General features: G+C 37.7%; 1 protein-coding gene across 7 annotated transcripts in view; it reads right to left on the bottom strand.

The window, feature by feature from the left end:
- NRG3 (neuregulin 3) overlaps positions 1-16,711 on the bottom strand; it is a 1,107,214-nt gene that overhangs the window by 288,315 nt on the left and 802,188 nt on the right. The window lies entirely within an intron of this gene.

Genomic DNA, 16,711 nt, shown 5'->3' with positions numbered 1-16,711 from the left:
AGGTAAAGGGAAAAGAAAATGTTATTTTATAGTCATTAACCTCACTAGCTTAAGAAAGACGGACTATGCATACATGTATTTAACATTCCGCAAATTTGTACAAGAAACCAGCAAGGGAAGGAGTTTTGGAGTCAAAAATGGTGGAAAATTGTAGTTTAATGACTCATATTAGCTTGCTTGCTAGTGGTCAATAACTGTTTATTATAATGATTAAAATGTATACAATTGTTACAACCGTTATTTCTTTTGTATTTAAGACTTAATAAACTACTTTCATCTATAATATATAATTTATATAATATATAGTTTCTCCTGCATTGTCCTCCTATATGTGATATAATTAATTCCTTACAAAATCTCCCATTTTTAAGTAGGAAAATTCAGACTCACAAGGCAAAATGATCCAAAACGTCACCATTTTGAAAATAGAATTTCTTCCTTGTGACATGAGTTACAGATGACATTTTCACTGTGTCCAAGATCACTGATATCTTCCATCAATTGATTTGTCTAATTGGCCAATTATTTATTCATTTCTTCTGTTGGACTCCCTTCATTCTTCCTAGACAGTTTAAAACTACTATTCATGCCACAGGAAGTAGAGACAAAGGACACAGAAGATAACTTTGAAAAAAGAAAAGCGCAAATGCTCTGCCTGCATATGGCTTCTAAAGAAACTTTTATGACAAAACAGATGGTTTTTAAAAAAGAAATGATTCTCAAGCCCAGCTGACATTATACTAATTAGATAATCAGAAGGCACCTACCAAAAGTGATCTGATTGTAATACCAACATTTATAAAACATCATGTTTGCCTCCACTTCCCAACAGGCTCTGTCAAAACCTAGCTGCAATTCTTTTCTTCAGTTTGAAATTCTTTATTCTTAAAATAAAAGCCATGCCCTCTTTCAAACTCCAACTATTGGAGACATCCTCCCCTATGGGGAAAGATAGAAATTCTTGGCTCATCAAAGTGATATGTTAATAATCTTGGCAAAATTTCAGTTTAGTATAGGTACTTTCCAAATTTCCACATCAAACTCTTTTCCTATGTCCAAGTGTCCTGGAGCGAGAAGCCTTATATGATTTTCAAGCTGGTTTTCTCACGCAGAAATTTTCGATGTATTTCTCAGTCTACCATGTAACCTAGATGAATCAATTTTTAGTGTGCGATCTAACTTGAGACTTTGATGAAAATGATTTTCACTTGCAATGTCTGTCAAGTGCTGAACGTAAGTTCCCACAGGCTGCAGCCCGCTGGGCCACCACAGGCGAAATACCGTATCCCTAATTGTACTTACCATGATGAATTTCTTCTTGAGGACTGTCAAAGTATGATGGGCTTATCATGCTTCATCTTTCTTTTCTCTGTATTATTATTATTTTGTATCTGAGTCAATGTATGGATCAAGTTATGCATTCATAGTGTATTTGTTAGGAATCATGCTGTGTGCTTTGAATGCGTGTGTGCACATGCACACACACACACACACACACACACACACCATCCATATATGCATAAATGTTTTGAAAATCAGAAAATGTTTGTTTGTGTAGTATTGTGTTCTGGAGAAGTATAATTCATGGATATTGCCTTCTAACTGGGGCCATGGGCCATAGGGGTAGGAGAGAAGGCACATATAAAGCATTAAATGCAAAAGGATAAAATAAGAGAGAAAGTCTCTCTGCATCAAGGAGTGGAACAAGTGCACCAAGCGGGATGCATCTGCTCAGGGCTATTAGAGATCGGCATGATTTGCTGTAAGTGTTAGATGAAGGATACATTTTCAAGTATAAAAAAGAACCGGCCAAGAGTTTAGAAGGAAGGAACAATATCTTAATGCTAGCTTGACAATAAAACAAGGATGCAGCTACAGTTTTGGACAAAAGTGGTCAGATGAGGATGATCTTTGCCTGCAGCTAGAGAAGAATATTAAGAAGAACATTAAAATAATTTGAGCAGGAAGAAGGCCCCAGGTGTTATAACTATTAATTTATTGATACTTCCTCCCTCTGTCCCTCCTTCCCCTCTTCCTTAACTCACTCCCTCCCTCTCTCCTTCCTTCCTTCCTTCCTTCCTTCCTTCCTTCCTTCCTTCCTTCCTCCCTTCCTTCTCTTTCCTTATTTTCTCTTTTCTTTTCTTTCTTTCCTTCCACAATTACTAGGTGAGTTCTTAACAGGAACTTGCCTAAGCCAGACAATTACGTTAAGATTAACACAAATTGATCCTAATCCATTTCAGGATCTTGGGATGAATCTTTCCTTAAGGCCCATGTGTTTCAGAGACCCATAATACATTCACATTTTAGAAAACTTTGATTTGCCCTTGGAAAACCCACTTCCTCTTAATAAGACATTACAAGGTTACACAGTCAACATTTCTATGATAAGTTAGCCATAGAAATGTCAATGAGACCAACATTTGCTTTTTTAAACAATGTAAATATTGTGAAGCACAGGTGTGGTATAGTAGAAAAAGCACAGACCTCATCAAATAAGTTTGAGTGTTGAGTATATTGTGGAATGTGGAGAAAAGTACTAAGTACTATTAGAAGCACTACTGACAACCAACACATTGAGTACTTTCTTTGGGCCAGGTACTTTGTGCGTGTTCTCCTTTGTTCCTCGCAACTACTCTGTGAGCTAGATACTTATGGTATCCCCATTTTACAGATAAGAACACTGAGACTGCAGAATGTTTGGTAACTTGCTTAGGAAATAGAACAAGAGTGAGGTAGAGCTAAGACTTGAATCCGAGTTCGTCCGAAGTTTAAACGCATTTTCGTAATGACTACACAATGTCTCCGCAAAAATAATTTATGTAATGGGGCTTATGTAGATCAATAAAAATGTTTTGTCTGGTATTTTTGCAATCATAAGTTATTTTATCATGGTATTATTTAATCTTTCGGATTATTTAAAGCATACGTTAATGAGTAGACTGTTTCCCCTGTAAAGTTTTAAGTGGGTGCTCATACTGTCTTGTGCAATTTTCCTGCTTCTTTAAGCACACCCTCACACACTAACCAATCTTACACTAGCATTAAATAACTTTTTTCTGATTTTCTCACGATCAAGTCAGCAATTTACGTTTGAAATGGCTTTATTCTGGCATTGTGGAAATGGTTCATGAAAGAACATTTCCAAAGAAAAGAAACAAAGGATCAAATGTATTATGAACTGAGATGCTTTTGGGGTTCTCCTTATTTACATGTTTCGCTGTAAGTAGGAAGTGAGAAAAATCCAGGAGGTTGTTCGGTAATATTTTTTAAAAATAGCGACAGAAGTACTGTTCTGTATAGCTGAAAAATTGGTTGTCTTGATAAATTTAGCTTACAATGTCAGATGGATTCTTCTGGCCAATCCTCTCCCTTTCATAAGACAGGGCAAGTGTACTTCACTTACAACCCACTCAGAGTGGGGCTGTCACAGCCTCAAAAAATCTCACATTGATCCATAAAGGCAGATACTGATGGTTCCCTGAAACCCAGGCCAATGACAGAGTGACACATTCCTAATGACTTTCTGAAATGAGGTCTGGAGGCCCCTCACCTCCCCAGCCCCTACCCTGCAACCACCAAGGGTCCTCCTTTCTCTGCTTCCTACCCCTTCCCACATATTTATGCTGTTAACACAATTTAAGACTTATTAAAGTCACGTTAAAACGGCTAGTATCATTCCTCTTGCCCACTTGCTACTGGAGTACCCATAAGTCCTTTAGTTTGTTGGTAATCTAAAATTTTATCCATCTAGCATTTGAATTTTTTACACAATCTACTGACATAAAATTGGACGTAGTGTTTGTTTATATCTCTCAGCTCTGATCGTAGAAAATGAATATATACGATCCTCTCCTCTCTGAGAAGGAAGAGCTGATGAATGAATTTCTTGGGATCACCACAAGATGACTAGCTTTCTGAGTTTTCTGGACAAAATCCAGAGGTCACCTTGGGAATATGGATTTCTCTATAATTGTTTTTTTTTTTTATTTGACAAAACCTTTCTTCAGTTTGACAGTCACTTCCATTCCAGTTACCCCAACCAGGTTTTGGTTTACTTTACCGGACATCCCTAATACTTTCTCCGACTTCATCATACAACAATTTCAATCATGTTGAAATTGTGTTTTGTGTGGTCATTTTATGCCAGCTGAATTCAACAACAAAAAGTGGTCTAAGTGTCTTTGATTATTAAATCTTCCTTAAAATATTGGAAGGGCGCGGCAGGTGGATCGCGAGGTCAAGAGATCGAGACCATCCTGGTCAACATGGTGAAACCTCATCTCCACTAAAAATACAAAAAAAAAAAAAAAATTAGCTGGGCGTTTGGCACGCACCTGTAGTCCCAGCTACTTGGGAGGTGGAGACGGGAGAACCTAGGAGGCGGAGGTTGCAGTGGGCAGAGACTGCGCCACTGTGCTCCAGCCTGGCGACAGAGCAAGACTCCATCTCAAAAAAAAAAAAAAAGTCTTCCTTAAAATACAAGTAATTTATAAGACCCCAAATAGGAAAGTTTTTGTTTTTCCATTTCGTCTACATTTTCTGAGCATCATATATCACCTTCCAATAGTCCTAAGTAACCTTTGAAAGTCTCAGTCTAGAATAGAGAGAAACAAGTGTAAAGAAGCTGGCAGAATAAGACGTTCTGACACAAGTTTCTAAGGTATGCCGGAATGCAGTGGAGGGAAGTTTTTCCTAGATTAAATCATAGACAGTGGCCTTTGAGTAATTAATTTAATTTGTAATGTATCACCATTCAAACTGGACAAAGTATGTTCTACCCATTTTACCTGAAAATGATCAGATTGACTAAGACAAAGTCAGATCTCTCTGCTTACTCATTTTCTTTTGCCCGGGTAAAGTTGAACACATTCCTGTGAGCATTCTGTCAAAACTCTTGGCCTTTTGCTTGACTCTTGGACTTGGTTTTTCCATTTGACTTAAGAGTTCCACATGTGCTTGGCCTTCTCAGGACCAACACCCTACAACATGCTTGTTGCTAGGAGAGCCTCAGAAAATGCTGAGCAAACATTAGAAAAACATTGGCTTATTTGCTTATCTAAGCATGGCTACTCTAGGCAATATGAGAATCAGTAAATAAGGAGGTTATTTTTGTATCCCCTAACTATCTTTCCCCGTGCTTGTCATTCATTCTAGGTTTGTCCCTCACTATTGTCCTGCTTCTGAATTTACTTGAAGTAATTTCCTTTCAGCCTTGTTAATCCTATAACTATAAACTACAATGTCAGGACGTCCATTTTAAATATATACTTTAAGTATATACACATATATTATGATTACAAATTTGTCAATGACTCTTCTTGGTATAACAGGAAAAGTTTCACTACCGTGATGGTCTCTAGGGAGAATATTTTGAGTTAAGCAGTTAAATTATGAGAAGTAAACTATGGCCTGATTTTCCTTCTTGGGAGTACTATCCCTGTTTAAAAACTAATAATAATGTTGCAGGGACATTCTGGGAAGGTGTCTCAAAAATCAGTGTGTCTATTATAGCAAAAAAAAAAAAGGGATTCTCCATTCTATCTGAGAATCTGTGCACTTAGGAGAGGTAAAGAACAGATTGAAGGAATGTTGCGTCTGCACACGAGACAGGGGCTGATGATATAATGCAAACAGACAACTGTCAAGGTGATTTAGTACATCCTTTCTCATCTTGGACCACAGATGGAGGTGCTGACTCAAACAGGCTCCAGAGGAAGCTTGCAGGCATAGGTTTTACAGGAGAGGCTATTCTCCCCAAATACTGTATAATGCAGTATTTCAAAATGACATAAGTGGGGTTGTCATTCCCTAGATAAAATAAAATGGTGGACACATGATCTTGGAAGAGTCAGAAAAAATTTACCTTAGAGAACTTGTCAGTGGAAGAAGGAAAATACAATATTTTTTAAGAAATTACATTTAATAAAATATTTTCCTCGCTATAAATTTATACTACATAATAGTAGAAAATTTGGGAAATGAAGAATAGAGAACAGAAACACCTCTCCCCAGAAGTAATTACTATCAAAACTTACAAAAATATTCTTATAGACCTTATCTAGTCATAGCCATAGGATTTTTAAAACATATTTTAGTGTATATCTAGATGCATACACATATAGCTGTATCCAGTTTTTATCTCATAACAACATATGAGTTTTCATACTTGTACATTAAACTGCGATCCCATTATATTTAACCATTCCGTGACTATTGTTACTTTGTGTTTCAATTTTCTAGTCTTATATATCCTGTTGAAATTTACATTTTAGTACATAGTTTTCCTTTCTTCTTCATTATTCAATTAAATTACATTATCAGAAATCTAATTAATCAACAGTAAAGAATTAGATGGGACATGAAATGATTAGGAATTACTAGGTCAAATGTTAGAATCATGTTAAATATATATTTTAAATACATACACACATAAATTCTGATTTTAAATTGATATAAGCTCACTGCAGAAAATTTGGAAGTTATTCATACTCTTACTGTATATCTAATGTAAATATGAGTTTTAATGGGAATTGAAGTACATGTACATTTGTGTAATTTGTTTTCTAAATAGTACAAAATATTCTATTTTATAAAATTATTGTTTGAGATTGTAATTGTTAATGGCTACTTTAAAATCCTACTGATGTGTCTTACGTTATCGATTTAAGTTCCTATTAGGAAGAATCATGTTCAATAAAGCTGTATGAACATTCTTACAGACATATGTTTCTCATAGTTTTTTGTATAGCTAGTTTGAATAAATGTATAAAAATGAATTTATTTCAAGAATGTGAGCATTTCTTTCTTTCTTTCTTTTTTAGAGACAGGGTTAAACTCTGTCACCTAGGCTAGAGAGTGCAATGGCACAATAATGACTCAGTGCAACCTCAACCTCCTAGGCTCAAAGGATCCTCCTGCCTTAGCCTCCAAGTAGCTAAGACTATAGGCATTGCCACCACACCCAGATAATTTTTTGAATTTTCAGTAGAGAAAGGGTCCCATTATACTCCCAGGCTGTTCTCAAACTCCTAGCCTCAAGCAATCTTCTGGCCTTGACCTCCCAAAGCTCTGGGATTACAAGAGTGAGCCACTGTGCCCAGCCAAGTTAGAGCATTCTTAAGAAATACACACACACACACACACACACACACAAATATATATATATATATATATATAAAGATAAAACACAGCAACAAAAAATAACTGCCAAAAAATAATCTGCCAAAATTTTTAAAACTTCTCCCAAACCTATATCATTTTATTTACATCTAACCATAATTATATAACATACGTGGGGATTACTATTATGTTTGTTTTACAGGAAAAAACCTAAGCATGGAGGGATTTAGTAACTCACTCACAGTCACACAGCTGGTAAGAGACGGAGCCAGGATGTGTACCAGGGCAGGCTGGTCCAGTGCCAGTGCTCTTCAGGTAGAAATGATTACAACATATTTAAAATGGAATCTGGTGTTGTTAGAAAATAGGCAATGCATAATGATTCCTTTGCTCCTTTTAAAAAAGATGCAATTATCATCATCGTCCATTCATTAAATAAAACGCTTTGTTCAAGTCTAGAAATTTGGTTAAGAAAACAGAATTTCTAGTTGCAAATTTATTCAAAATAAACAAATGTTTTTAGCTTGGCATCATTTATCACACTACTTAGGGGGAGTGAAAAAAATGCAATTTAGTAGGATTTCATACCAAGAGATAGTCAGGAGAGGGAAAAATGGGACAAAGTAGGATGTGGCTAATTGTAAATTAGTAAGGAAGATCAAATAGGTCAATAATTGATTGTGAAAAACTGGGATTGATAGGAGTGGGCAGAGACAACCTGGGGGAGAGCACTGTCTCCTATAGTGACATTGTTTAGCACAGCAAACAGGGTAGAGGGGTAGCCCATCTATGGGATGCTGCTTCCCTTCCTGTGCCCTGACCCTCTACTGGCCAGCTTTCAGGGCCGTAAATACTACATGAAGGAAATAGCTCTCACAGTCTCAGCAAGTACTATATATTTTTCTCCTCATTTCTAAACATCATGATATTGATAGAGGCAGGAGGCAGACAAAGGCCTAGGCAGATAGGGCAGGGTCCCTACAGAATCTCCAACCCACCCCATAAGTATTTACACTAGATGTTTTGTGCAGATAAGGGAACTGCATGGGGGGCTTGCCTGGGCATGCCTGCAGTGGACTGGAGGTCCACCTGCACTTGAGGAATGGGCAGGAGCCACCAGGAATTCACACCTTACACAGGGAGGAGCTTGGCCTCTTCAACTCCTGTGTGGTGGCCCCGGTATTCAATTTGGGAGGTGGAGACCTGCTTGCAGGATCTCCTCTTTTGCTGAGAGCTTCCTTTTTGCTTAATTCATTCCATCCTTCTCATCCTTGAATGTGTCTGCATGACTAATTCTTCCTGGGCTTGAGACAAGAACTCAGACTGGCTGAGCTAAGGAGCAAAATATCCTACATCAATGTCATTGAAAAAGTGCCAGCTCGGTGTGGTGACTCACCCTTGTAATCCCAGAACTTTGGGAGGCTAAGGCAGGTGGATCATGAGGTTAGTAGTTCAAGACCAGCCTGGCCAACACAATGAAACCCCATCTCTACTAAAAATACAAAAATCAGCCAGGCATGGTGGTGTGTGCCTGTAGTCCCAGCTACTAAAGAGGCTGAGGCAGATGAAATGCTTGATCCCAGGAGGTGGAGGTTGTGGTGAGCTGAGATTACACCACTGCACTCCAGCCTGGGCAACAGAGTGAGACTGTGTCTCAAACCAAAAAAAGAAAAAGTGTTGAACTTGAAGCTTGAAAGTTTGAATTTCTAGTCCTAGTTTTTTTACCAAAAAAGGTCAACAAATCACATACATACTTTATATCTAGTTTTCCCATAAAAATAGAATTAATTGTTCTTTATTTTCCTATTTTTATTTTTTTGAGATGGAGTTTTACTCTGTCACCCAGGCTGGAGTACAGTGGAATAATCTTGGCTCACTGAAACCTCCACTTCCTGGGTTCAAGTGATTCTCCTGCCTCAGCCTCCCAAGTAGCTGGGATTACAGGTGCATACCACCACGCCCACCCAATTTTTGTAATTTTAGTAGGGAGAAGGTTTCACCAATCTCCTGGTTTGCCAGACTGGTCTCAAACTCCTAACCTCAGGTGATCCACCAGCTTTGTCCTCCCAGAGTGTTGGGATTACAGGTGTGAGCCACTGTGTCCCACCAATTGTTACATTTTATTCTGTTTTATTAGGATAAGTCTTATTGGTTCAAAAAACATAAAGTACCATAGAAATCTTATTTGAGGGGAGGAATCATGGCATGAGAGAAGAGCATGTATGCACTAATATGCCCTGGATTGGAACCTCTGCTCAACCACATGACTGTGGGCCTTTGCAAGTTACTTGATCCCTCTGGACTTTGGTGCCTCATCAATTAAGGAGAATCATAACACTTGTTCTATAGGTTTGTGTGAGAATTAAACTAGACGGTGCAAGTAGCATGCCTGGAGCAATTTTTGACACTTATAGGCATATCATACGTTCCAATTTCTTATGTTTGGAAATAGGTATTAAAGAGAGAAGAAAAGGGAGAGATCACTGTCCTTCACACAAATCAAAAAATAACACTGAGATTCTCCTGTGGGTCTATTTATGTTTCTGTTCGCTTCATATCTCAAAATATGAGGCTTGGCCTCATAATTCGAGACAAAGCCCACAGCCAATGAGATCTGGAAGCACGTCAGCAACCAGGACTTGGATTTGGATCTAGAATTCATCACAAGTGTGTGTGGGGGTGGCAGGGGAGGGAGCAGGCTGGCAGACAGGCAGTGCTAGGGAAAATCAAATAAAGGTAATGTCTACTTTTATGACAAGAAGACAGTATTTGAACAGCAGTGAGGTCAACAGGCAGCAGTTAGGCTCAGGCTCAGGAGCCCATCACTAGACCTGGTAGCCCTTTATAAAGGCCTTGTGTTGGGAAGCTATTTTTTCTGGGCATGGGAGAGTGACTGTAGGGACTTGGGGACATTTGTGCTTCTTTCTAAAATCTCATGCTTTCATTAAGGGTTTTCTAGAATCCAGCTGTTTTTCTTAGGGTTGAGATAATCATAGTTTTGTTCCTGGGAATTCTGATTCAGGTGTGTAACAAGCCACTTCCAGGTGAGGGTAGAAGAGGGCACAGGAAAATAAAATCAAGAGAAGGAGAAGGAAGAGGAGAAAAAGGAGAGAAAGAAAGAGAAGGAGGAAATAGACAAGTGAAGAAAGTATCAGGTTGGAAGAAACAGAATGAGCAGGGGTTTTCAGGGAGATATGAGTGTTGAGAGATTTTAATAGGTAGATGAGACAGACTTTATTTTTATATCATTTAAAAATTAACTGAAGAAATAGATACCAATATTCGGTTAAAAAATAACTGAAGAAACTGAAAAAATACAATGCAATAAGGAAGCTAGCAGTACTTAAGGCAAAGTAAGTAATTTTGATTCTGGATTTATGTAAATCTCTCCAAATGGTACAATGGGGTTGGGAGAGCAGGTTTAGTCATATGAAGAAAGGGAGATGGCATGCTGTCAGTTTCATGGAAGCAAAGATTCTTTGCATTTTCTGTTTTTATATCTCAATGGAATTTTTGCTCAGTTACACTCTATGTAAAATTATGAATTCTGCTTTATAATATATAATTGATGTCTTGTATTTCTGATGGTAACATGTTATCTATGTGAAATATTTTGGAAGAAGTCGATAAGATGCACGCTAGAGCCACTCTCCACTTCCGCCTACATGAAATGAGGCTTTCTCTATTTGATAAGGCTTATGTCATCGGGGGAGTGGAAGGGGGCAGTCTTCACCCATCCAGGAAAAGATATTGTATGCAAATTGATTCTGAAGTTAAGATTTCCCTATGTTCTTGTGAAGTGAAAAGAAAAATGTGGCCAATGCTAAGTTGAAGGAAAACACTCTATTGAAATTTAAATTGTCTCTCTATATAAGAGATTCCTCATGTGGGCATGCTTCTCACTGGCTACTCTATTCTAAAGCTAAAGATTTCCGTCTGCCATTGTAACCCATTCTGCTTATATGTATGGAAATAAGTAATGCAAATGAAGGCAAAATCTTGCTATGAGGAATTATGTCTGGTGTGGCAAATAGAATTAACAGGGAAAGAATCAACAAGGCCAAAAGAATTAACAAGGAAATGGTCATTATAAAATAGTTTCAAGAAATTCAACTTCTTAGGTCTCAGACTTTCATCTTCATTTACATCAGTTTGGCAATGTATCATGGAAAGATTTCTCCAAGTAAGAATGAAAAAATATTAAATAAAATGTGTGAAGTCTATTTAGTCTTACAAACTATGGTAAAGATGTTTAGTGCTCAACCATATCTAATTTTCCTCTCCTTTCTTCATTCATTGTACTTCACTCTTGCCTTCCAATTAGATGAGACCAGAGTTCTAACAAATAAAATATAATTAGAAGTTACAATGTGCCATTTCAGTTTGAGGTAATTAAAAACATGTATTTGAGTATTCTCCCCCTCCAAAATCTGCTCTGGAGAGTAATTTCAACTCACATCATAATTTTAAACATAAACATTAATTGTGTTAGGCTATGAAGATTTGGGGTACTTGCTCATTATTGAAACAAAACCTATACTGACTACTACTGGTTCTTTACCGAGTCTTTAGTTGTCATTCCTGGGTATCTAGCAGACTGTGATTGTCACCATTAATGGTAATTCTGATGCTTTTAGAGATTCTGAAAAATCTCAAATGGGGTGAGACTTACATGCGTTAACTGACAGAGAAATAGAAACCATCTGAATTTATTCTACCAATGTGTGCACAATCCAGGAGAAGAATGCCTTGTTTAATCAGATTACAGTCATTTTTATGAAAATACATTTCATGATCAGTAGACCAATATTTACTTTATAGTTCTTTATTAGTTATCTTTTGAGATTACTGGAAGATAACACTTTTATGTCATTCAATCCTTTTCCTCTCAAATAATCAAGCCATAAGTGTTAGGGTAAACCACATGAAAATGCCAACATCAATACTGTGAAAATGGCCATACTGCCCAAAGTAATTTATAGATTCAACACTATCTCCATTAAGCTACCTATGAACTTCTTCACAGAACTGGAAAAAAATCACCTTAAACTTCATATGTAACCAAAAGAGAGCCTGCATAGCCAAGACAATTCTAAGCAAAAAGAACAAAGCTGGAGGCAAACTACTGTTGGACTTCAAGCTATACTAAAAGGCTATAGTAATCAAAAAAAGCAAGGTACTGGAACCAAAACAGAGATATAGACCAATAGAACAGAACAGAGGCCTTGGAGGCAACTCTACACCTCTACAACCATCTGATCTTTGACAAACCTCACAAAAACAAGCAATGGGGAAAGGATTCCCTGTTTAATAAATGGTGTTGGGAAAACTGGCTAGCAGTGTGCAGAAAGCTGAAACTGGACCCCTTCCTTACACCTTACACTAAAATTAACTCCAGATGGCTTAAAGACTTAAACATAAGACCTAACACCATAAACACCCTAGAAGAAAACCTAGGCAAAACCATTCAGGACATAGGCATAGGCAAGGACTTCATGACTAAAACACCAAAAGCATTGGTAACAAAAGCCAAAATAGACAAATAGGATCTAATTAAACTCCAGAGCTTCTGTACAGCAAAAGAAATAATCATTAGAGTGAACCAGCAACCAACAGAATGAGAAAAATTTTTTGCAATCTACTCGTCTGACAAAGGGTTGATATCCAGAATCTACAAAGAACTAAAACAGATTTACAAGAAAAAAAAAAAAAAAAACATTCAAAAGTGGGTAAAGGATATGAACAGATACTTTTCAAAAGAAGACACAAATAGGCCAACAAACATATGAAAAAATGCTCAGCATCACTGGTCATTAGAAAAATGCAAATCAAAACCACATTGAGATACCATCTCACACCAGTTAGAATGGCGATCATCAAAAAATCTGGAGACAACAGATGCTGGAGAGGCTATGGAGAAATAGGAACATTTTTACACTGTTGGTGGGAGTGTAAATTAGTTCATCCATTGTGAAAGACAGTGTGTTGATTCCACAAGGACCTAGAAATAGAAATTCCATTTGACCCAGCAATCCCATTACTGGGTATGTATCCAAAGGATTATAAATCGTTCTATTGTAATGACACATGCACATGCATATTCATTGCAGCACTGTTTACAATAGCAAAGACCTGGAACCAACCTAAATGCCCATTGATGTTAGACTGAACAAGGAAAATGTGACACATATACACCATGGAATACTATGCAGCCATAAAAAACAATGAGCTTGTGTCCTTTGTAGGGACTTAGGTGAATCTGGAAACCATCATTCTCAGCAAACTGACACAAGAACGAAAACCAAACACTGCATATTCTCACTCATAGGCAGGTGTTGAACAATGAGAACACATGAGCACAGGGTGGGGAGCATCACACACTGGGGTCTGTTGTGGGGGAATAGGTGAGGAACAATGTGGGTTAGGGAGGCTGGGGAGGGATAACATCGGGAGAAATGCCAGATATATGTGACAGGGGGATGGAGACAGCAAACCACATTGCCATGTATGTACCTATGCAACAATCCTGCATGATCTGCATTTGTACCCCAGAACCTAAAGTGCCATAAAATATATGTATATATATAACATCATATATACATATATAAAGAAAATGCCAACATTTGACCATTATTGGTCAGCAATTTTGTAAGGTGCCATCTCACATTTTCTTTACTTTGAAAAATAAAACACTTTATAAAAGCAGATAATAATTCCTCCTTAACAGTCCTAATGATAAACGCTTTTTTTTCTGCTAAGAAAAAAACTAAGAGAGTGTTAAAATATCAGGATTCAGACACACAAATTATAGAGCTGTGTTTAAGGAATTCTTTCTCTCCATCTATATGTGGAAAACTATATTGGGGCTTTTATATGTTTGAGCAACTTAAAAATCTATCAGGAGCAGAAATCAATCTATAATATGCAACAATAAAATGTGTATGGAAATTACATCTAAAATTATCGAGGCTACATTTTCTTTCTTCTTTCTAAAAAAGACCTATGGATTTGTTCTAGGTGAATGCCATTCTAAACTACATGATTTGTAAAACCTCTACCTAATAAAATTCTAATTTATATGCAGAAATTTGTTTACTTCTTGGGAAATAAATATTGTTGTGATTCAGAAAACTGAAATTAGCTCATTAATTGGAAATGCTCAGTAAATCCTTTCTAAGTGAATGACCAACAATCACAGAAGCAATTTCTAGAAATAATTTTGGCCATTAAGATCCCCAAAATGTTTGTTAATCAAAAAAATCATAAAGACTGATTATGTAGAAATCTGTAGTAGAAAACATTAATTAAACAATAACTACTCATGTTATACCATCAATTTTCGAGATTTTTTTTTAGAAAAGAACATCGCAGGCAGGCACAGTGGCTCACTCCTGTAATCCCAGCAGCTTGAGAGGCTGAGGTGGGCTGATCAGTCCGGAATTTGAGACCAGTCTGGCCAGCATGATGAAATGCTGTTTCTACTGAAAATACAAAAAATTTGCCAGTAATCCCAGGTACTTGGGGGGCTGAGGCAGGAGAACAGCTTGAACCTGGGAGGCGGAGGTTGCAGTGAGCCAAGATCGCACCACTGCACTCCGGCCTGGGCGACAGAGCAAGACTCCATCTCAAAAAGAAAAAGAAAAAAAAAAAAAAAAAAAAGAACATTGCAGTGATTCTCCATTCAAAACACTTTGACAAACATCACCTGGGTACCTGCCTTGTATCTGGCACTATGAGAAACTTTCAAAGGAACATGGATAAATAAAAACTGCTGAACTCAAGTCTAGGTGGCAGATTAGACATGTGAGTACATAAATATAATATGCTGTAGTAAATGCTATAATACAAGTATGTTCAAGGATACTGGATGTCCATGTTAGGGAAGTAAATAACTGTGACTGTGGAATGATACAAACAATGACATATTTTATCTGCGTCTTAGCTACTGCGTAGGAATTTGTAAGTGCACTGCCGGTGGAAGATAAGGGCAGGAGGGCACGTGGGTGGTAATGTGGAAATGAGTGTTCAAGGTGAGGTCAAGGATGCACTGAATGTGGCCGACATGTGAGGTACCTGGCAGGAGAGCAAGGACTGAAGATTAGTTTAGAAAACTCATGTGTGCTGGGACCCACAGAGTCTAGAATGGGCAGGAGAAATCATTTGAAAGGTAGCCCAAGGCACTGGAAACTCATTGAAAGAAACAGAGTGAGAGAACAAAAGGACCAGATTTGGGGAGATAAGTCTGCCTGCTGGATGGCTGTGAGGTGGGTTAAAGATGTGATCTGCTTCCTAGACCTACTCTTATTCTAAGGTTTATATTATTCCATCCCCGCCCACCATATTATGTTTCAAATTCAAGGGTGCACCTCTCTGCACCACACACATCACATATCTTTACCAACACCCAACTTGATTCCTGCCTTTTAGCTCTGCTCCTAAAACTCCTGCACACAGCACCCTCTTCTATCTTCCCAAACCAGGATTACTCCTCAAAATTTAGTCCAATTTCTCTTCAGACAAAAAAAAAAAAAAAAAAAAAGCAGAATCACAGACTCTCAGAATCTGCTGAAATAAGAGATTTGCATTATCCGCAGTTTATATCTGATAATTATGAAGCTTAGAGAAGAGCTAAGTCAGGAGGACTAAAATGGTTTGATCTATTGATATATTCCTCATGGTTGCAGAAACAAAGATGGCATGAAGAATAATTACAGGCAGGGATGCATTGATGGGGAAATGTTAATTGGGCACCTAGGAGCAGCCGTGTGAACTCCTTGATTGTAGAGAAAAATATAAAAGCTGACAGTCAAATGGCTGCCTGCTGAGTTAAAGCACAGAACTTGGTCTGGCTCAACATGAACCAGGGCAAAGTACATTTTGAAGCCCATTAAGCGTTGGGAAGACTATAAATAAGAAAGTCCTAAGATAAATCTAAAGTGGTTAATGAGGCCAAATGTCTTGATTGACCTAAGATGGTTGCTCCAGAGGGCATGATGACTTACTTACTGAGACAGAAAGCTGGTCGGCAGGTATGCTGGGATGATTTTATTCCGTTTCTTTAACAGGAAGTCATCTGGACCCCAGTGTGGTTCTCTGAGAAATCTAAAAATATGCTTCATGTCCCATAATCCATTATTCACTGACATTTACAACTCCCAGTCAAGTTCAGTTATTGTTCACTTCAGAGCTAAAATATGCATTTCTTCATAGAACTAAAACATATATGCATTGATCAATTTCAATGATTTTTGTCAAACTAGGTGGAAAGGGGATCAAACGTTGAGGGAAGAGAAATAAATCAAAACGAAGGGCTGCTGGGACTCAGACACAGCCACTTTAATCCTGAGATAATTTTGTTGAGTCAAATACACTCGTGCACTGCATAATGACGTTTCAGTTAACAACAGCCTGCATATATGACAGTGGTTCTGTAAGATCATGACGGAACTGAAAAAGTCCCATTGTCTAGTGACATGGTCATCATCACGATGTTGTAGTGCACTGTATTACTCATGTGTTTGTGGTTATGCTGGTATAAAAAAAACCTGCTGCACTGTCAGTCCCATGAACGTATAGCACATAGTGCTGA

Source organism: Sapajus apella, unplaced genomic scaffold (assembly GCF_009761245.1).
Source record: "Sapajus apella isolate SASKATOON/1434 unplaced genomic scaffold, GSC_monkey_1.0 scaffold107, whole genome shotgun sequence".
Classification (NCBI taxonomy): domain Eukaryota; kingdom Metazoa; phylum Chordata; class Mammalia; order Primates; family Cebidae; genus Sapajus; species Sapajus apella.
Note: the sequence above shows the minus strand (reverse complement) of the source record. Positions and strands in the feature narration are given on the sequence as shown.